Raw genomic sequence first — 23,504 nt, 5'->3', positions numbered from 1 at the left:
CAGTGATGTGGAACATTTTTTCATATATTTTCTTGCTGCTTTCACTTCTTTGTATGAGAAATGTCTGTTCATTTCGGATGCCCATTTTTGGATCGGGTCTTTATATTTGGGGGGACTGATTGTTTTGAGTTCTTTATATATCCTTGATAATAGTCCTTTGTCTGAGGTACAGCTGGTAAAAATTTTTTCCCACATTGTAGATTGTCTCTTAGTTCTGCTAATGGTTTCTTTTGAAGTACAGAAGCTTTTTAGTAAGATGAGATCCCAGTTGTTGATTCTTTCTGCTAGTTCCCGTGCTACTGAGGATTTGTTCATAAAGTCTTTTCCTATACCAATGTCTTCCAGAGTTCTGCCTAACTTACTTTCCAGCAAGTTTAATGTTTCTGTTTTAATATTTAGATCTTTAATCCATTTGGATTTTAATTTAGTGCATGGCGAAAGATAAGGGTCTAATTTTAATCTGTGACAGGTTGATATCCAGTTTTTCCAACACCATTTATTAAAGAGGCTATCTTTCCTCCACTGAGGATGGTGAGCTCCTTTGTCAATCACAGATGTTATTATAAACTCATATGTCTGATTTTTCTTTAAAATTATTACCACCATTTTAGCTGTAGTGCTCTGGGTCCAATACTCTAGCATTATTCCAAGGATGTTTTCTTCTATTCATTTTCTATCATTCTTCATTCCCTTTTCTAACTGCTCTACATAGAGCACTGTGCATGCACAGAAGTCAAGTTCCTAGTTCTATGAAGATGGTAGAATCACTGGTTTGGCATTTCCTTTCCTGTCCCTGGCCTGTCCCCACTTCAGTCCAAATAGTGTTTTTATCTTCTTTTTCATGTGTGTGGCTTGCAGAGAATGCTTCATTTGAAGAAAGGCTATGCATCTAAAAATTATTTCAAGAACTGCTGAAAAGGCCTAAAGACCTTTGTTCCGTAGAGTAGGAATCTGCAGCTCAGAAATGATAGAGGGCATAGTCACATCACAGAACACAGAGGAGGATGGACCAAGATGATGGAGGCTCTTTAGGATCCCTTCTCCATGACAGACACACACTTACACATCTGGGGAGTCACCCAGCATCAAGGTCCTTGCAAGATGAAGCTAAGGATGGCATATTTAGTCAGAAGATAGGCCACCAGCTTTACTGGTTCTTACCTTTGTATACAGAGCACACAGCTGGCTGAAAATGAACTGTAGATAACATAAAACTTCAATATCATCAGCTGTTGGCCAGTTGTTCAGTTTCAAGGTTTATTGATCCAAATTCCTGTAAAATTAGATCCAGCCCCCACCCTTCTACGTGCCCCCCCTCTTCTCACTGCTAACCTTGTTCAAGAAGGCCATCTGTTTGCAGCTGGCGACATTCTCCTCCTGTCCCCACCTTCTACAATGTCAGGCAAGAAACACAAAACACATGGATGCTCATGAATAATTCAGTCCCCCAAGAGAAGGCCATTCGATCCTGATCCAACACAAACCTTTCCCATCAATCTGCATTTTTGAAACTAACCCAGGGAAAGTCAAGCTCCTCCAGACGTGCGAATTCAAGGCAGTTCTGATTTGCAAGCCTAAGAGCTTCTCAAATAAGAAAATCAATTCAAACCCAAAGTGACATTTTGGTTTTATGAAGTCAGCGTTGTCTGGGTTGCATTATTTAATAGGGCGTATCCATGACGATCTCTGAAGGGTTAAATCTCACGAATGGTAGGATAGAATGCTATCTATTATAATTTCGACTTTAATGATTAGAAACACAGAATTCATTCTTTGGCCAAGAGTAGGCTCTGAAATGCATTTCATTTCAGCTTGTCTTTTCTAACACAGTGTGCCTTGGATTTTACTGACTTACTCATTTTATTCACCTGACCCATTTGTTTAATTGGTGCCCACAAGGAACAGCAGGAGGACCTGGCATCCAGGTAAAAAGTGACACCTGCTGACAAGCTTAAAAGCCTCGAAGAAAACATGAACTGTCTTAAATAAAGACCATTTTTTTCTAGACTGAGATGCTGAGAATGCAGGATAAAATCCAGGTGCAAAGAGCTGCTTGCTCAGAACTGTGACTGGACATTCACCAGCTCTGTCAGTAACCCTCACTGGGATTAAATTTAGTGTCACTGGAATCACTGGGAAAATTCAAAATTAAAATTCAATTTTAAGGCTCAACCTGTCTTTGCTAATTTGATCAGTCATATCCCCCCAACTGTTAGCTGACTGACTGGATTATTTGAAAACACAGTGCAATCCTAGGTAAGAAAAGGCAGTGCTATTTCCCCATTTATAAAATGTTTATAATGGGAAATGAAGTTTCTGCACAGAAATTTTTCAAACTTGAGTTCTACCTCTGAGAACAAATTAGATCAGCTTTTGGCAAATTATGACCCGTTGGCCAAACCCAGCATTCTTCTGTTCTTTGTAAATAAAGTTCTGTTCTTAGTACATAAAGTTTTCTTCTGTTCTTGGGAAATAAAGTTTTCCTGGAGCACACTCTGGTTCATCTACTTTCAGATTTTCTGTTGCTGCCTTCACATTGCAGTGGCAGAAATGAGTGGTTTTGACAGAGGTTCTCAGGCCTGCAAAGTCTACAATATTTACTAGTTAGCTTTTAACACCTAATGTTTCTCATCTAATGGGAGAAGCGGGATGTACAGAAGCCCCCCGAAAGAGCAGGACATTTATAAGGTCTAAAAATTCAGAGTGGTAGTCTGGAAATCTACTGAAGACTGAATTGTAGAGGGAAAACTGGCCATTAATAGCTTTGTTATAGAGCCGGGGATTTAGCTCAGTGGTTCTGCCACCTGCCTCACAAGCGCAAGGACTCGAGTTTGATCCCTGGTACCCGGCCCAAAAGAAAAAACAGCTTTATTATAAACTGAAGAATAAGTGATACAGCAGATGCCAAAGTTTGCTGGTGGTGCTCTGTGAAGGAAAGAATCACATCCAGGAAGTTTGGCACCACTTATACGATCAGGGACAAGCTCAGGAGTCTGACTCTAGGTGACAGAGAACGGGGATATTGCAGAGTTTCACTATGGCTTCGACCAAGGATAGGCAATTTTTTTTTTAAGCACCTTCTTTACTGGCCAAGAATCAGGCACCTGTCCTCAGAAGGCTGATTGTCTTTACATTTAGCTGCTGACCACACAGAACCCGGTAGTAGGCAGGGTTTGGCTTGTGAACTGTGATTAACCAATGTTGGGATTAGATTGAAGACTCCTCAGTACTTCAATTCTTTCTCCTTAGATTCCATGTTCGTTAATCATCCTTCTAATTAACAAATGTTAATTCGTGACATCCTTGTGAGAGACTTAAAAGGGACTGGAACATCGACTTCCAAGGCACAGAACCTTCCCCAGCACCCCTATAAAAGTGTTTTATAGGATAAACACACTTGGATCCCCGGTGTCTGCTCAGCCCAGGGCCAGCCAGGTGGTGGATACATCACAAGAACTGCTGAAAGAACAGGGATGTTGCTAACGCAGTTCCACCCTGCAGGGGCCCGGCTGTACAGTCAGTCTGCCTAGATAACACTTCTATTTGTGTATTTCCGGCTCAGCTAAGCACTTGGGAATCCAATTTAACATGTACGTGGAATGGACACCTTTACTTCAGGACGTCGCATTTATTTCACATTACTCCTGACACACGAGGTGGCCAGGTGCAGTGGGCGCGGTTGCTGTGGTGTACAGGCAGCTTGTATAGCATTTCTTGATGTGAGCAGGTTGACGAACATTTTTTCTTCCATGCCACTGTGGAAGAAATCATTTTTGACCCTATGGCATTTCAGTTTGAGACTGTGTCTTGCCCAAATTATGGATCTCTTTTATTTTGCTGAGAAATATCTTTAAACTATAGAAACAAAACCCTAGCTCATGTTTTGGAGGCCTGCGTTACTGAGGGGTACCTGTCTCTTCCTAGCTGTGTTGTTTTCTAGCCTTGAAGGTGTGCTAAACTCAAAGATTCCCCTCCTGCCCACACCAACCCTGCCATGATCGCATGCTGTTTCAGTTTCCAAATGGATGATTCCCGCAGTGATCTTTCATTTTTTGGAGCTCCTCCACTTCACTATTACCCCGGGCACACGGTGGAGCTGGCTGTCACCCATAGCTATCTCCATCCTTTGGCAACATTCATCCACCCTATGGTCTGCTCATATCCCCTCTGCTGCCCCGTCTCTTGTGTAATTTCCTCTTTCACAGCCATTCCTCAGCCCCAAAGCTGAAGAACTCCTAGTCCTTCCATTTCTCAACTTTTTCCCAGTGAGTGATCCTTTCTATCTCTCCTTTTACTCCTCATGCCATTTCTTTTATTTCTTTCGTCAACTCTTTTAACACAATCTGATTTACTAAAATCCATCTGATCTTCAAGGCCCACTAAACTCTTCTTTGTTAATAATCAATTTACAACTCTGTAATACATTACTTCTAGATCTTTGGATGTTTTACTGTGGTAGGGCATGAAAAAGGAACAAGTTTTGACAAGTTCTCATTTCAGAAATGTCTCTTAAAAATACTTCCTTTGCTCAATGAGATGAGCTACATTTGAGCATTTCGAGACCAACCTACATATATTTGTAAAATTTAATTGCTGTAATTTTTTTTCTGGGTAGAATCTAACTTGTGCAATTACTACAATTCACAGAAATAATCACATAAATTGAACTGACCTTTTGACACTGAACATCTGATTTGAATGAACTGAGTCACAATGGAAAATAAATATACTAAAAATGCCTCCTAATCCACTGAGTATGTTTTTGTATATTATTGGATTACTCTATTGTTACTATGACAACAGTGTAGTCATTTGGCATAACTACAAGGAAATGAAATGAATATTTTTAAGAAGTAAAATGGAGCCAAATTCTTAGTTGGCAAACAAATAAATTAAAATTTTGTATATATGATGAGAGGAGAGAGAGAGAGAGAAAAATAGATTTTGCATAATTGTCCTCTCCTTCCATGCATGTGAATAGTGGTTTTTTAAATGTTGACTTCATTTATTTTTGTTTTATTAGTACATGTTTGCAATATATAATGATTACATTTGTTATGGGGAGTTGGTACATGTATATAACATATCTTTTTATGTCTCCTTCCCTCCCACCTTCCCTCTCCCTCTACTTCTTGGTCCCTTTTACATTTGCAAAAGATCTATCTCCTGGTTTCCTGTATCTAACTTTTATTTTGCTCTTCAATTTATTTCTACTTTGGGTAATATATAGTAATTTTAATTTAGAACAAATTATCACTCATTAATTGATCTTCGTAGTTTTCACTAATATAGTACTATTGCATTTTAATTCGGTAAAATAATATGTGTGTCACAAAATAGCAAAAATGATTTTCTTGTTATGCAATGATTTTTTCTTTTAATCTCCTACAATCATTACAGAAACTTCCTTGAAAATAATATTTTGAATACATTCTTCACCTTGCTTGTGTACTATTTTATTAATCTTTTAGACCTAAGGGAGAATTCCACTTTATGAGTACTTTATGGGAAGAATGTTCCTGCATTTGCATTTGAATCATTTTGTGCCCAATAAGAAAAGTTTGAGGTTAATTTTAATAATAAAGAATTAGATAATTCAATCTAAGCTTCTGGTTAAGGTCAAGTAGGAAAACTACAATATGTCCTAAAAACAAAGCTTGTTGAAGTGTTGACATCACAGTGAGCCCTGGACTTTCAGACAGTGGGTGCCCAGGGAGATGAGCCTTGTCCTCAGGGTTCCTTTCAGAGCTGCAGACACAAGGGTCTTGGCATTTTTGCAAGTCTTTCTGGGGAATATGGATGAGGCAAGATAATTTAGGAAGATTAATAACTGAGCTTAGCAAATTCTGTAAACCAAAGTTCAATATAAAAATCCATTTCCACATTATAACAACAGAAAATGGAAAAAAACTTAAACAATATAACCTTGAAATGATATATGCATCAAAGGGTGAATACCTTGGAATATGTCCAACATGTAATATTTAAGACCTTTATACAGAAACCTATAAAAAATACTGAGAGAAATTAAAGATGCTAGGCCACTAGAAGCTGCCAGTTTATAACAGTTCCCAAACTAATCATAAAGCATTAATTCTAGATCAATGCAATCTCACTTAAAATAATACCAGGTTTTATTGTGTTTGTTTTTTCAGTGGCATTTTTGACAGGCCAGTTCTTTAAAAGAGCTAGTCAAAACACTTTTAAAGAAGATAAACAAGTAGGAGAACTTCTCTGTCATATATTAGGGATTACAGTAAATATATGATACATAATAGTATGTGATACAGGTGCAAGGGTAGTGGTAGGATTTGAATAAGTGACCCCAAAGGTTCATGTGTTAAAGGCTTGGTCTGTAAATTGTGATGCTATTGAGAGACAGTAGACTGGAACATCTAAGAACTTAGGGATTTGTGGTTACAACCACTATGGAGATTTGGCAGAACAGTACAGTAGAAATTCCTTTACATCTATCTGTATCTCTACTGAATATCTTCCTGAAAACCATCATTTTATAATGATACAAGCATCTCTACATCTATAGTAGCACAGTTCACCATAACTAAATTATGGAAACAGCCCAAATGCTTGTCAACAGATGAAAGGACAAAGAAACTGTGGTATATATACACAGTGCTGTACTACCCAGCAATAATGAAAGACAAATTTAAATCACTTGTAGGAAAATGGGTGAATCTCGAGACTGTCATGTTGAATAAAACAAATCAGATGCAGAAGGTTAGCATCTCATGGCTTCTCTTATATTGGAAACCCAAGATATAAAAAATTTAAAGAGCAAAATAAAGGAGAGATAGTAGGAAATAGGGAGATAGACTTTTGTTGTTAAGGGAGAAGGAGACGGGAGAGGTTCTGAAAGAAAGAGGGCCAAAAAGATCAAGACATTTCTATCTCTGTCTCTGTCTCTATCTATATTAATTCCCCCAAAGAAATGTAATTATTATGCATCACAAAAATATACCAGTGAAAAATTTAAAGAAATATGAGGTAGGTACCAGTGGGAGAAAATTAACACCCTGAGGGAAGCCCTTGGAAAGGATTGTGAGCTCTGGCCTCTTTTTGCTCTCTTTTGCTTTCCAGCTTCTATGAGATGAAAAGCTCCCACCATGCCGTGCTGCTTCGCCACATGACCTAAAACAATAGGCTGAAACTTCCAGTACTGTGAGCTAAAATAACCTTTCCTCTTTCAAAGTCAATAGATAACCTCAAGTCTTTTGTTACAGCAATGGAAATCTGACCAATATAGACAAATATATAGATAATGTAGCCAGTGATATAAAAAAGATATCCTGGGAACAGATGCATATGTATATTAACAAGTGACTCCTGGCAAATGTGGTACCTCAGAACAGTGGAGAATGAATAGTCCTTTCAGTAAATGCTGTTGAAGTAATTGGATGCCCACATCAAAAGAAACAAAATGTGATCCCTATGCAAGAACACATATAAAATATAATTCAGGTGGAATGTATCCATCCAAATGTCCAGAAAATGTATGAAAACTTTCCAACCTCTTTAGTTATCAAGAAAACACATATTAGAAGAGTAAGCTATCGCTACACAGTTGCTAGGATGGTAAACATGTGAAAGACTGACAATGTCATATCGTGGAAAGGGTGCGGAGCAAGTATATTTTCATGCATTGTCAGTAGGAATTAACAGGTTAATTGAAAAAATATTTTGGCACTCTTTGTTAAAGTTTTGGTAGACAAATCTTATGACCCAGAAATTCTACTCTTAGATATATACCCAGAACATAAATACATACCTAGAAGCACAAGAGAAACAGTGTTTACTGTAACTTCATTGCAAAAAAGTTCAATTTGAAAATAAGTCCAAAACTCACTAACTATAGAATGGTAAATTTGATATATTTTGCATGTTGTATATGCACACATAATGTAATGCTACACAGTAAGGAAGTGGACAAAATACAGCATATTCAACAACTAGAAATATCATAAATAGATTTTTATTAATGAAGTCAGGTGTAATGGAATATATATTGTACATGTAGCTCAGTTATATAAAATGTATAAAACAGTAACAGAGTAGACCATAAAGAAGTACAGTGAACCCTCAAGTTATGACTGGCCTGACATATGAACAATTTGGGTTAATTAGGTTAATGGAAGATTCATCTGTCTCTTGTTATCTATAGTGTGTATCCAAGTAAACATCCAGATCTCAGCTGTTTTGATTTAATTACAACCAGTCCTTGTAACCTATTGAGTTCATAAGTCAAGGGTCCACTGTACAAGTAAGTGGTACTGTAAAAAAATAATATATTTGTTACTTTTGAAAGGCAGGGAGGGGAAATCTACTGACATGTTGTACATGGGGCTGGCCATTTTCTGTTTATTTCTTGGGCTGGGTGGTGCTTTTAGAAAACATTGATCTGAACCTTTTTTGTACATTTTTCTGTGTGTGTTATTCTTCACCATAATAAAGTTGTAAAAAAAGAAGTAAAGTACCTCTGATACTTTGTTTTCGCATCACATAAGCAGACAAGTCCTGTCCAAAAATAGGTTACTTCTTTTTATCAAGTAACAGTAACTTACAATTTGAATTCATCTCTTGAGAAAATAATTACTAAAAAATCTATTTTTCCTGTCTTCCTGAAAGTTAAAGAACCATGTGCTACATTAGTAAGAGATTCATAATTTCACCAGATGATGAATTTTAATCTGCTGTAGGGAAGCCATCAGTAAAATATAATTATCATAGATAATATAGACAAAGCCCTTCTTTGCAGACTTTTCATTAAAAAATTGTTTTGTAAACCTGGTGAACCCTAGATCTTCGGAGATACCATTAATAATACAGTGAAGTTCACATTTGTGACCAGCACTTATTTTTTTCTCTAACAAAATTAGACTATACAGTGCTAATCTTTCTCATGCCTATGCTTTGGAAGACTTCAAATGCTCTCTGCATATTAACTGGAATGGTCTGAGTACTGAATGAACAGGAAATATTGCAGTGGGTACAATGAGATGGGAAACTGCTCTTGATCTCTGAGTTGGTAACTGAACTGTGGATGAAATTCAGCCTGCGACTTGATACACACTTCAACTACTTCCAGATTTTTATGCCATTATTCATAATCTATGGGGAGTGTAAGTTATCAGTTTGGGAAGTGCACATGTAGATTTTTCAGCCATATCCAAATCGTCACCTTGGAGCAATTATTTGTCTTCTTGAAAACCTAATGATTGAATTTGTACAATAGACAAATCATCCTCCTTGCAGAATTTTCATGAAGGTGTATGATGTGCAGAAAGGTATCTCAATAAATAAAAAAAATTTATCCACACTAATATGTTCAAACCATTAATTTTACCATGAAGGGACAAATACCATGGAAGAGAGAAAACTTGCTCAAGACTACAACAGAATTGCCATAAAACCTAGGTCTTCAGAGGCACAGAGAGGTGTCCTTCCCACCACCTTATCTGCTTCCCAAATCACAGCCAGTCCTGGTCTAACAATTTACAATATAGGAAAATATAAAGAAAGTAAAACAGCTACATTGCAGCCCACTCCTCTAAAATTTCCAGGATAATTTTATAGATTTAATTGGATTGGCATGGACAATATTTATCTTAATAAGGGAACACATTCATTAGGTTGTAAAGTACAAACCCACGCAGGAGACAGCATGTGACAAATTACAGAAATAACAAGGCTCTGAATGGCCCAGCAAGTGCACCTGCAGCGGTCCCACCTGGGGCTGTGATTTCATTACCCTCATAAAGCAAGGCAAGGTCAGGCTTAGTCAGACTTCGATTAAGAGGCCCCCGAGGAGATCCCAGGTGCAAAAGGAACTAACATGGATGCAATGAGAGATATGTGAGAATTTCTCCTTCCTGTCCTGAAGGAGGCCTTGGTGGGTCAGCTAGAAGATGGAGTTAACAAGATGGGTGCAAGGAGCTGCCCCACCAAATATTGGGCCAAACTGGAAGATGTGGGTTAGATTTAGCTTCAGCTTTTGTTACAGGAGGGAGTCAAGGAAGGTTTTCATAAACTGCATGCAAACCTAACTTGCAAGTTTGTTCAGGTGCAGCTCTTTCTCTTAAAGAGCAGGAAGAATAAATCTATTCCTTTATTTGTGGGTAAGTGGCTTGTCTTCTCGGAGCTGGTGCCAGCTAAACGAGAATGAAACCAATGTTCTTGAACCCTGGGAATGGCATGTGAAGCCAGTTGACCTGGCCACATTTCAGGGCCCCCAGTTAGGTCTGCTATTCTAAGTGGCTTCTGCAGTTTCAAGTTTTCCTCCTCAAGAGCTGACCATGCAAAATGATCCCTGGTGGTGGAATATCTCTTCCAACACCAGTTGGCAAGATGCCTTAGGCTATATTTGAAGCAGAAAGTGGCACAAAAGAATCAGTGCCCTGCTTTCAAGACATATGCAGTATAAACTGATCTTAGGGTTCCTTGAGCGATATTATAGTTAAGGAAGCCATGGTTGTTTTGGGGGTGAAATATTCTGTGGTTTTAGGCTTTACATATACATTACAAAAGCCTGATTTTTACACAGTGACCAAAAATTGCATTGAGTATTTAGTGGAGCTAAACATAATTACTTCATGACTGAGAAACAAAATCTAAATACTAGATTTGAACGTATCATGATCTTACTTGGCCCCCTCAATTGTTCATGTGTTCCCCAGGACCTAAAGTCAAGAAAATTTTAAGCAGCTTTATCATGAGAGTTGTGAGTCTAGGGCTGGGATGTGTCTTCACCGGAGTGTGATTAGGCCATGAAACTGGGGAGGTGATTTGTCTGATACAAGGGAATTAGATCAGATCGAGAGGTTACCCCACAACAAACACAGCATGGACAACTGAGAGAGTTTGTAAGAACTACGTGTAAGGAGCGTTAAAAGCCAGATCTGTTCTTGCTAAATTTAGTGTTCAGGCAAAAGGATGAAGTTGACATTGGAGAGTGAGAGGAAAAGCACAAGTAAATGCAGATACCACAACAAAGAAAGACAGAGTGGATACACAGCAGAATCCAGAGATGTCTGCCTTTTGTTAGAGCTGCAGCTATTGTGCCTTGATTTTATACATTTTCATTAATTTTGTTTGTTTTGGTTGGCTTTATGATGCATGTATATGCCCACGTTGAATTCTTTATTAACATCCTTATAATCTCTTTGGATGTTGTTGTTTTTTTAGAATTACTCAGACCAATAATTCCAAAGTATACCTTGAGACTAGTTATTGATTGATTTGGCAAGGCCCAAATCCTACTTTTTAAACCTCAATTATCTTGCTGATTTAGGTTCACAAAGACAACTGTGGATTTTTACTGGGGCAGAATTTTGTGAAATCAAAATAAAATGTGATTTATAAAAATCTAGGGTGATAGCGCCCGATGCCTTTTAGGCCAATTTGTTGCCTCATCAGCCTAGAGTTCTTCTGCTGGATTCAGAGGGAAATCATGAACTGGCAAAGCGCAGTTCTATTAGTTGTCTTGAGGTCACCTCTTGACACCAGGCAGTGTGGGATGCCAGTAGTTGGCACAGTAGCTGCTGGTTACTGCTGCTGCTGGCTTATGCTAGACACGATAGGCCAACTCTACCAGGTGCTGGTCTCTGCTGTTGCTGACTGCCAACTTCTTTTGGTAGCTTGTGCTGGATGCCGTGGGTTGATTCTACTGGGTGCTGGTCCCTGCTGCCTTTTTCATTTGTCTCTGGAGCTCTTCAGTGTTAATAGCTCTGAGTGTTTATTGCTCTTTCTTTGGAAACAACTGCTCTATGCACACTACTCAGGATAAAAATCTTAAATGGATTTACAGAATTTATGGAACCTACATAACTCATGAGCAAATATACTCATGAGGATCACCAAAGCAAGCTTTTATTTCAACAAGTCCTTGCTGCAGCAAGGGGAGGTCAGTATATAGGAGGGAGCTCTCCTAGACTAAACCCCCAAAATGGCTGGGGAATGCTGCTTATAATATAGCAGTGGCAAGCCTGTTTCAGTGAGGGGTAGGGCTGATAGCTTGCTGTGCATGTTGGGCCCAGATCCCTCTCTTGCCCATCCCCTCCAGAGTGCTCTTTCCCTTCTTCAGAAAGGCAGCAGTATCATCTGGAAAGGTGGGAGTTTGGAAAGGACACTGAGCTGCCTGTCTGGCTGCATTCATGTTGGAGTGGAGAATGAAGGTTTGATAGCCAGGGAAGGCACTGAGGCAAACTGTCCTAGTCTATTGGGGTGAAAGGAGAAACAAAGGGAAGCAAAGTGAAGGGAAAGTTCCCCCCAACAGCCATCAGAGGGAAATGAGAATCAGGAAAGTGACTCACCTCATGGCAGCCAGGGGAGAGAGGAGAGAAGAGAGAGGAGAGAAGAGAGAGGAGAGAGGAGAGAGAGAAATTCCCAAATGGCAAATCCCCAGTGACTCACCAGTGAGTGAAAGAGGGGACCCGATAGCTAATTCAGTGATGAAATGGATCAATGGATCAATCCACTGATCAAATGGATCAATCCACTGATGAATACAGAGCCTTGGGGATCCAATCTTTCCAAAAGCTCCACCTCTGAATTTATGAGAATTTTGGGGGAAAATTTAGATTTAAACTATATTGTGGTGGACCTTCACGTTCACTTATTAGGGAATGCAAAAACGGTTCCATTTAAAAATATCAGTTTACTCGTTGTATTTGATCTATTCATACTTATTTTATTTCTTCCAATCAAAATTTTTTTATTGTACCCACTTCTAATATCATATTTCTCTTACTGCTAACACAGTAGCCAAATTCTGAGGAGAAAATATGAAAATTGTTGCTATTTGAACCATGGTGTTTATTTGATTGCAACAGTTTCCTGAAAATAGACTTATTTATTATCTTAATTACATTAAAATGTAAACTAGGAGAATAAAAATGGATATATATTGAGGATATACTCCTAAGTGAAATAAATAAGTCACACATGTAAATACCGATTATTTCTCTTACTGCTAACACAGTAGCCAAATTCTGAGGAGAAAATATGAAAATTGTTGCTATTTGAACCATGGTGTTTATTTGATTGCAACAGTTTCCTGAAAATAGACTTATTTATTATCTTAATTACATTAAAATGTAAACTAGGAGAATAAAAATGGATATATATTGAGGATATACTCCTAAGTGAAATAAATAAGTCACACATGTGTAAATACCGAATAGTTTCTGTGGTGTGAAAAACTATAATAGTACATAAGATCCTAATGAGATAATTGACCATGTGAAATAGGAAGAAAAGGGCTAAAGGTGTAGGGAAAGTGGGAAGGGTAGGGGAAAGGTAATAAGGTAAAAGAAAAAAATAGGAGAAAATGAAACAATGGAAATAAAGTGTTTGTTCATGGGGAGGGAAGGAGGGGGTGAAGGGAGGGCAGGGACAAGGGGGAAAAAATGAGAACCAAGGTACAAGAACCAAGGTCTTGTAAAGGTACAAGATCTCAATGATGAATGTAATTGTACCGTATACCTAAAATGTACCAATAAACTAAATAAAAGAAGAACAACAACAAAGTAACAAACTAGGAGAATAGCTTCTGTCCTATTAAAGCATAGGCAAGACATCCTTTTGTTCTCACTTTAGTTAAAAAACAGAGGATTCTGGGGTGCTGGAGATCTGCAGTTGCCTTTTTGATCCAGAGGGGTTGTAACCTGGTCATTGCAACTGAATTAATCCTTGAAGAAACTACTGAACACTACGCTGGGCTTGGGCATGAAATGTACTTGACAGTTCAGACTATTTATGATCTGGTTGGAAGGTGCTCACCTACACTGGCTGCTAAAATGTCCAGGAAAAGTTATGGGTGGCAGAACACATGAGCTCACCCTATGGAATAGCTGTCATTTAAAAACTTAGTAGGGAAAGATCTCATAGGGAAGAGACAGAGAGTAAAAACCTAATTTGAGCCCAAAGGGGAACTGTGCAGGTATGAATAAGGCAGAAGGTTCAGTCAACGGTGTCAGTTTCTGCTACTTCTGGGCTATCTTTGCTTTCTCTGTATCTACCTCTGTTTCTCTCTCGGGATTTTCGAGCATTGTTTTTTCTGCACAACATCTTCAACCTTCTCTGCTTACTAGTGTATCTCCTTTTTGACAGCAGGCTGTAGCTTCTTCAGAACTCAGCATTTTTTCTTCATTCAAGTCGTGACAGATAAAGGCTGGTGTCAACTCAGTTCCAGGTTTCTAAAAGAGAGGTGTTTCAGGTCAATGAAGGACTTATGGTCAACTTCCATTCCTGTCCCCTCTGACCAGCAAGAGGCAGATATCTGTGGCTGTACAGTCCATCCTGAGGGCGGGCAGTTCAAAAGCATCTAGAGAGACGTCTGCTGAAGAAACAGCTGTTTACACAGATGAGAAAGTGGATGGAGATTTGGTCTTCTTGGGAAAACACTTCAATTCCAAATGTAAGAGCTTTAACCTCATTTTAAAGTCTGAGTTGGTTTAGTTTTCTCCAAGCATTTCTCTAGGGGAATATTTCTCAGTTGCTCTTAAACTTTCTAGTTTGCTCTCTATTCTCTCTCTCATTTTCTCCCCTCCCTCCCTCCGTCTCTTTCTCTCCCCCTAACTCCCTTCTCTAGCCTCCTTACTTTAAGAATGGAGTAAGCCTGTCAAGCTTGAAAGCAGATCACAGTGCAAAGAGCTCTTCGTTGCATTAAAATTAAACATCTACTAAAGAAAAAGAAGTTTGGAAAATTCAGGAGAAGTTATTGATTTCAGCATCACCTTTGCTGTGATCCCACAAACCTGGAGATGTGCACTGGCAGCTGGTGCGATATATGTGCAACATTATCTTAGGGGGGCTGTGAGGGAAAAGGGTTTGGGGGTCCTAGATCACACACAGGGAACCAAACAGTGAACCCATGACAACACTGAGTGGCTCAGGCCTCTCCAGAGGTAGCATTTTCTTGCCAATGTCTTGAAAGAAGGCTATAAACAAAAGTTTATAAAATGAAAAATTTAGTTGCTTATAAAAATAACGATGACTTAGAAAGTAATATGTATTGATGTGGAGTACCTCTTACCTTAGTGACACATCTTATTCAGAGGTCTTCACATGCAACCACCTGACACACTGTCCATACCTGTATTAGCCATTATGAAGAATCTTGAAGTTGATGGCTCCTCTCTGATTTCAGAGAATCATCTGACCAACTCCTTCCTCCATCCCACTGTCTTGGTCCAGGTCTCTCCAAGTATCTATTGGTCTACTTTTCTATGTTCACTTTGGCCCCAAAACTAGTTTTCCTTAGCTCAGCTGGCAACCAGGTAGCTTCTATTTTCTTTTTGAGTCTTAGTTTCTATACACCCATGCCTAGTTTTGAAAAGAATAATTCTACAACTTGGATCTCCAAGAACTTGCACACAATAGAAGCCTCTCTCTGTCACAGATAAGAGAGTTTAGTCGAGATACAACACAGATTTTGTTTCTTAGGACCTCGTTCCTCACATTTTTATAATGGGGACATGAGATCAGATTGGGTCTAAGATAAAGTTTCACTGTAACCTTCCCAAATCAAATCAAATTTACCTTTTCTAGTTCCCTATACTTTTACTTTATTTCTGAAAGGGCATTCTTCTTAGATGGTGCCTTTTACTTGTTACCCAGAATCTTGGTGTCTCACTTTCTTCAGACTTTTTTAATTGGCTCTCTTTTAATTTTTTGTTTTACTTCTGGTATGGTTTATATTTACATGTGCCCCCTAAGCTTCATTTGCTCACAGGCGAGGCTTTTGGAAGGTGATTGGATTATGGGGGCTCACAGCCCCCCTATTTTGGGGGAAGCAGCAGTGTCACAGTGGGAATTACCTGGAATGGTTCATCTCTTCCCCAGCTTTTCCCACTCTCCCTGCTTCCTGCCTGTGATTCCCTGAACAGCTCTCCTCTGCTGCGACCCTCTACTGTGCACTCCTGTCTTGGAGCCAGCTGTTATGGACTGAAACTTCTCCAAACTTTAGCCAGACTAAGCCTCTCCACTTTTAAACTGTGGGAGTCTCATATTGTTTGCCAGCAATGAGAAAATGACTAAGAAAACTTCTCAACTAACCACCCAAGACAGAGATACCTATGCTATCCTATAAATCTGTATCTGTCATGTCAGTTCAAATTAAGTAGCATCAGGAACATGAATATTTCTTGAACATTCACAGGGTGGAGCTAAGGGACTTCTCACCTATGGATTCCTTCAGCAAATTGGCCTTCTTAACAGTGCTTGGAAATTGAAATGCATACTTTTTGTGGAGCTGCATATCTACCCACTTACTATGGACCTTGTGATCAAAGACTTTCTGTTACTATTTTCTCTGCCCAAATCCAAGATACAGTGGTGAAAGTATTGGATATGAAGCCAAAGAGATCATTTTGGTTTGAGCTTTTTCATTTCACCTTTCAGAAAGGCATCTATTCACTTATTCATGTAAGTACACCTGCCATTCATATGCAAGTATTTCTATCTTCAGTTTCTCTGTTGGTAATAGAAAGAGATTAATTCTTGGGTTTGAAGTCCATATTAAACATGAACTTGGACAGTGCGTATGGACTGGGCTTCTACACTTAGCACCACCAAGGTATGGTAAGAATTGAAAAGCACTAGAAAGAATAACTTTTCATATCACATGGAACTGGGCTCAGTCTTAAATCTTCCAAATCCTATATGAGTGTTCTAAGGCAAGTGTGACGGTTAATCTCAACTGTCAGTGTGGCTGGGTTAGGAGAGCCACCGAGCGGATGAGGAAAGCACACTTCTGTGTGTCTGGGTGGGTCCTGAGAGGTGATCTTGGTAACTAGATCCGGTCCTTGGCCCCTTCTCTGGTGTCTTCCCCTGGGCTCTGTCTCCAAGCTGCTAGGAACTGAGTAGCTTTGTTCCATTGTACACTTTTGCCTTTGTGTTCCTACTTTGGAACCAACTGAACATGGACTGAAATCTCTGAAACCATGAGCCAAATAAACCACTTCCTCCTTTAAATTGTGTGCCAAGTATTTTGTCCCAGCAGTGGGAAACCTAATGATTTCTTAGTTTCCTATTTAGTGAATTGGGGACATTAATATGCTGGTCCTGTGGTTAAGGATTTGGGGAAGCAATGTCACCAAGAAGGCACACTATATATCCTATTTCCTCACTGTCCTCTTAGCCCCTCAGTAAAGCTGCAGATTCCCTCCAGCCATCAACATTGGACAAATGCCACCAGTGCCTTGACCCTGGTGTCAGCTAGGTGGAGCAGAACCATGCAGACATCAGTTCGTTGGCTACCAGGTTTCACAGCATCCTTCTTGATGCATCCCCAATGGCTATTCAGCAGAGTTAGCAACTGTTTATATCAGTGGAGATCTCTGCATCCAGCCTTGCTTTTCTGTCTTAATTTTGTCCCATGACTCTTCCTGTTTTGGAAATAGTCTCAGTTAATTGTGGCTCAGATGACTAATGGGAATTACAACATCTGATACCTGCATAAAATTTTATGTTTTTTATCTATATTTATTGGTACATTTTAGGTATACAATCTAGTTACATTCATCATTGTGATCTTGTATCTTTACATGACGTGTCTTGGTTTTTATTTTTTCCCCATACCCATAGCCTCCCTTCCCCCCTCCACCCTTCCCTATCTGCAAAGACTTTGTTTCCATTTTTTTCCTTTTCTCTTCTTACCTTTCTCCTACCCCTCCCATTTCCCCAACACCTTTAAACCTTTTCTTCCTATTACACACTATCAATTATACAATCTCAACATCTGGCAAATAAACTCAAACTGCTTGATGTATAAACCATGTTGTTTATTTCCCTGGTGCAAAGCTGCTCTTACACTTGCTCTGTACGAGGAAAAGTCACTGTGTGTAGGCTTGCCTGGTCCAAGCATGATTCTCCTCAGTATTGGTGGTGGGGGGGAATCTGTGTTCTGTACTCATGAGTTCAAACCTGTACCAAGTGATGCCTACAGATTTTCTCTTGATCCATGTGTGCAACAAACTCACTGGCCACTGTGCAATGGACTACAGAGGGAGAAAGCAGATGCTAACCTGGAGAGAGCAAATAATGATGGTGAATAGGATACATGGATGGGTGGAAATGTATTCTTCCCAGATTTACACATTGACATCCTAAACCCAAGTACATCAGCTTGTGGCCATATTTGAAGATAAAGTCTTTAAAGTAGTGATTAAGTTAAACTGAGGTCCTTATAATGGACACTATCAATACAAGCAGTGTTTTTGTAGGAAGAGGAGATAAGGACATAGAAATAAGAAAAATCATGTGAAAATAGAGAAGATAGCCACGTGTGAGCCAGTGAGACAGACCTTGAAGAAACTAGCTTCACTGACATCTCAGTGTCAGACTTCCACCACCAAAACTGTGAGAAAATAAGCATCTGTTGTTTAAGCCATCAGGTTGCATGTAATAGGCTGTAATGGTAGTTCTAGCAAACAAACTATCAGAGCTGAATGCCATATTCTTCCATTTTTTCTCTCTCAAGCTGCTGGTAAAACTACACTTTCCCCCTTGAAGAGGGTGATGGTCATGTGATCTGTTTTGGCCAATGGAGTATGACTCTTTCTCTTCTACCATATTGGTGGCCAAGGTCCCCAGTATTGGTGGCTGCTTTGTAGCCTAGGTTGAAGAAAAAAGTGATGAGGAACAGAACTCCTAGGAAACCTGAGATGGGTTTGTGGTATAAAGGAGAAATCAACCTTTGTTGCATAAACCACTGAGAAACTGGGTTACTTACTACTGAGGCCTATATAACCTGACCTATCTTGGTTGATATTCTTTAATCACTGAGCTCCTCTACCAGGTTTGGGAGATGGCAGAAGTCAATCTATGCTCAGGAACTACAGAAAACACTACACTCCAATGCTATGAGATCGATGTGAAAAGTGCAGCAGCCCCAGCTATGTCATGCCAATCCAGGGGTCTAGCTTAATGAGCAGTTAACAGCAGAATGCACCTAGAAATCGTTATTATCTGTGTGCTACTTACAAATCCAGTGTTTATCCATGTATTAAATGGTGGTTTCTGTTCATTCCCCATCTTATGGCTGCACTGTGATATATGGTGTTGGTCTGATGTTTCAGTTATTTCCAGGGGTGCTCATATGTGAACAGATCAACTCAATCTAAGCCTCATCAAACAATGTCTTTGAGTCTCATCATTAACGACCACATAATGCAAAAATGCACTTAGTGTAATAAGATTAACATGAAAGGAATATAAAATATAAGAAGTCGATATAAGAAAAAGAGAATACATACTATGACAAACCTAAGGGTCAAACTAGTGAGTGTTCTTGAAAGTAACCCTTAGGTCTAAACATCTTGGCTTTCCCAGAAGGAAGAAGATTGAAATGTTCTGTAACTCTCAGAAGCAATGAGGTTTTTGATAGCATTGTATATGGAAACCAGGGCTACTGTGTTGATTCCTATGCCAGTGGTTAAGGTTTATACATCAAGGAGAGGGTTAACTCAGAAAGAAGGGTCCTAGTGTACTCCCCAGAGATCCTGAGAACAAGAAAGTGTTCCACTTCTGATGCAAACAGATCAAGATTCCAATGTAAGCACCTTTCCAAACTGCCTCAGAGGCCCTGAACTTCAGCCAGCCTTGGGTCCTTTCTGCAGTAAAAGTCAGAAATTTCATTAAGGGAAATAATCAGTGTACAGCATCTGCAAGGCCTGGCTCAGTTAAAGTTTCTTTCCTTTCTCCACTCTTACTTTTCTGATTGAAGAAAGGTATAGACCAGGAAGAAGTGTGTTTTCAGAGCAGTGAACAACAGGCCCCTCTTGCTTTGTGACTTGATTCCCCCTTTCAGAATTCCCTTGGAGTGTTTTTAAAATGCACCTCCACATTCCTCTCATCCTTTTTACCATGGATTCCCGGCCCTAACTTAAAGCCTTTTTCTAGGGGCTTCCTTGAGAGGTCGGTGATGTATTATTCACAATCGTCCCAAGTGTACCAGTTTCCGGGGTATGTTTCTGTTCTACTTTTAAAGGAAGTAAATAATGAAAATTTCCAATAATACCCTGGAACACAATACTACCTGCTGTATGGAGCAAGCCTTATTACTTGGTTCCCACAGCGTCACCTTGTCCTTCATCATCCTTACCACAATGGCCTGCTGGTCAAGCGCCTGGTGTCAAGAGTCCCATCGAAGACAGAGGAGAGCCCTGCACCCTGTGCTTAGAGGGCAAGCTTCAGCAGAGAGGTGACATCTGCCTGCCCAAATGATGCTGATTTATTTTATTTTTTAATCACATAGTCAGAGGCACAGATATGCAATGTACTCTCTATATTTCTCTCAAACTTAAAATGAATAGGGAAGTAAAGGACATTAAATATGTTTGCTGTTCACCCAAAAATGCTCATGAAAGGGCAAAAGGGAGACACACACCTAGTACATTATTCATAACAACCTAATGGCCTCAGCAGCAGCAGCAGCCGGGGGAACCAGAGACCCATGGACATACACCATCCCCATGGGGCTAGCTCTAGCTATTTCATTTCCAGGGATGAGAGAAGATAAGAAAGATGGGCTACCAGGGTGATTTCAGGTGCACATGACATTTTGATTTATTCTTTGAATTGTAAAAGTCCCTGGGTCATTATTTTCTAATCTGTTGAGACATATTAGAGAGAACAAGAAATAGAAAAGCATCTAGAAAATTGGAACATGTGGAGAAAATGTTTTGTATAAAATTGAGCTATAAGAACTGTGTTGAAATATTATTTAATGAGGATCAGCTTAAATGGTGGTGTGTTTCTATTTTGTACCAAATTAGTATGTTTGTCTGAAATATCACTAGGTCTGAAAAATTGCAGCTGATACTTATGCTATTGGAATCTGATTTTCATCATCAAAACAGGATTGTGAAGATCTCTTGTGGTAACAAACTATTAGAAATAACCCCCCCACACACAAACACACATGCACACACTTTCTTTGATAGCTTTAGAAGTGAAACTCTTGCCCACGTTTTGTCGCTGATCGTGGAGCATGTTAACTCAAATGAAACAGATTCTACAATGAAGAAAATGTCATGTGCTTTGTCTATTTGTGTTTCTTTTCTTTTTCTTTTTTGGTACCGGGGATTGAACTTGGGTCCTTGCTCTTGCAAGGCAGGCCACCGAACCGCTGAGCTAAATCCCCAGCCCTATTTGTGTTTCTTTAATTCATTTATCCTCTCTTTTTAATCCAAATGAAATGCTCTTTGGCTATGTATTTATTAAACATTTTAAATGAGTACTTATTTCCCAAGTCCTGTGCCAAGGACTTTCTAGGCACGTGGGATATATTGGTGAATATGGCAGACAAAAATCTTAGCTCTTCCTAGAAATACTTTCCCCAGGAAGGGGCATAAAATAAAAATAGCTACGAAATAGTAAGTTATGTAGAAGTATAAGAAGGGTAAATATTATAAGAAGATGAAAATCAGAACAGAAAACAGAGATCAGGAGTGTCAGAGGAGAGAACATTCAATTTTAAATATTACGATCACAATAAGCCTCACTGTGAAGTTAACATTTCAACAAAAGCTCGAAACAGTCGAGGGCAGGAGCCATGTGATTCTCAATGGAGGGGCTGTTCCAAGCGGAAGGGAGCTACTGCAAAAGCCCTGAGTTAGGTAGGTGCTGGTCATATCTCAGGAGCAGCAAGAAGGTAAGAGTCTCTGGAAGAGTGGGTGGGAGACAGTAGCAGGTGAGTTAGGAAGGAGAGTGGTCTGAATGTGTGTGTGGGTCATAAGTGATCATGCAGCTTGGTCCGTAGAAGGGGAGGAAACTGTGAGCTTTTATTCAATGTAAAAGGCAAATTATCAGAGGCTCAAGGACAAAGATTTGACAGAGATCCTGAGTGTATTTCTGTTCTTGGACTGATGTCACCCTTGTAATTGTTAGATGTTTCAGGACTGTCAAATTTGTCAGAATTCAGCCACACACCACCTAAGGATCTGCTAAGAGTGGAAGGTAAAATCAGAGGATTCCCTAAGTGCAGGCTTCCGGTATGACCGGAGTGTTTATTCCCTCATTGTGCAATAAGCACTGAATCCAGGGTCTGTTTCTCTTTTATTCTGTACGTGTTACACTTTGGCTTAAGAGTTTTATTTCAGTTTGTTTATGATAGGTCTAATCAATCCATCAAACGAACTCTATTAAATCATTCTCTTCTCTCCCTCAGCAGCTTAAACTCTGATCTTCTGTAATGGCCCAAATAATTTTATTACAAAACTGGAATTCTATAGATGTGCATTAATTCTATAGATTCTATAAATGCAACTACATGGTAGTGAAAAATGGGTTTGTATTCAAACAAATTTGAAAAACTTGTTTTTCAGGCTATGGATTAACATCTGATATACAACTTTGGCCCGAATCGCTAAATTTTCTGTTACATTTTCATTATTGAGATTTCCAAACATTTTTATAGCAGACTTTATTTAATTTTTAAGAAAACCCTGAGGTTTAGTTGCTCAAGATTTCTGTTTCTAATTTTGTAATTAATCTCAGGCTTTAACTGTAGAAATTGAGCAAATTTTCAGAACTCAATGATTTTAATGAAATAATATATGTCCATTTCATGAATATTCTATTTTTAGCAGCCTTTAAAAATGCCTGTGTTGAGACTTGCACATAATTTCTAGCCAACTTATTATTTTTCTTGTCATAATTGGCAAATGAAGTAAGGGAATCAATCATTTATCCTGTTTTGCACATATGAAATATATGCCTTTCATATATTCATAAGTTGGAGGATAAAATACAGAATGTCCAAGTAAATAATAAAAATGTTTGATATGAATATGTTCCCAATATTGTACTTCTATGGAAAGATAATTTCTTATATTTCTTCTTATGGAAAGATAATTTAATTTCTATGGAAAGATAATTCAAATACACATTTAGCTAGCTGTCCTGTTTCTTTTTGCTTCATCTAGTTGTTCATTTGTTTGTTAAATCTAGTAACTCTATTCACTATGACTAAGGGGCTTCATGGGGAGAGATTTTTTCTTTATAGAAATATAATGGCAAAATAATGAGGAAGGAATGATAATATAAGAATGCCAGTCTTGTGGATTTTAATGAATGCATGGCTCTGGACAGAGATTATCAGTGACTTCTGACATCACCCGGATAATTTGATGCCTTTATACATCTGTGACTTTGGTACACAGATGATGACTTTATCAGACACTGGGAGCCTTGTACCTTCACTTTTCTGAATAGACAAAAATCTATGAGGCTGTGTTGCACCTTCATATTTTATACAGTACGACGAGTCCAGTAAAAGATGCGAGAATCAAGTTGGGCCCCCAACTTTCACATTAGTGGCAGGATAAATAATAAGAAATCAATCGACAAGAAGGAGACATCCAAGTGATTTGACCACCTTGACTTCATTGACAGAGGGCAAGACAGAAAAACAAAACAAAAAAATAACAACAATGCTTCCCTGAGTGTCAAAACCAAAATCTGGCTCTCACATAAAATTTTGGCTC

This window comes from Fukomys damarensis, unplaced genomic scaffold, assembly GCF_012274545.1.
Source record: "Fukomys damarensis isolate Sample0158 unplaced genomic scaffold, DMR_v1.0_HiC HiC_scaffold_7, whole genome shotgun sequence".
NCBI classification, from domain to species: domain Eukaryota; kingdom Metazoa; phylum Chordata; class Mammalia; order Rodentia; family Bathyergidae; genus Fukomys; species Fukomys damarensis.
Note: the sequence above shows the minus strand (reverse complement) of the source record.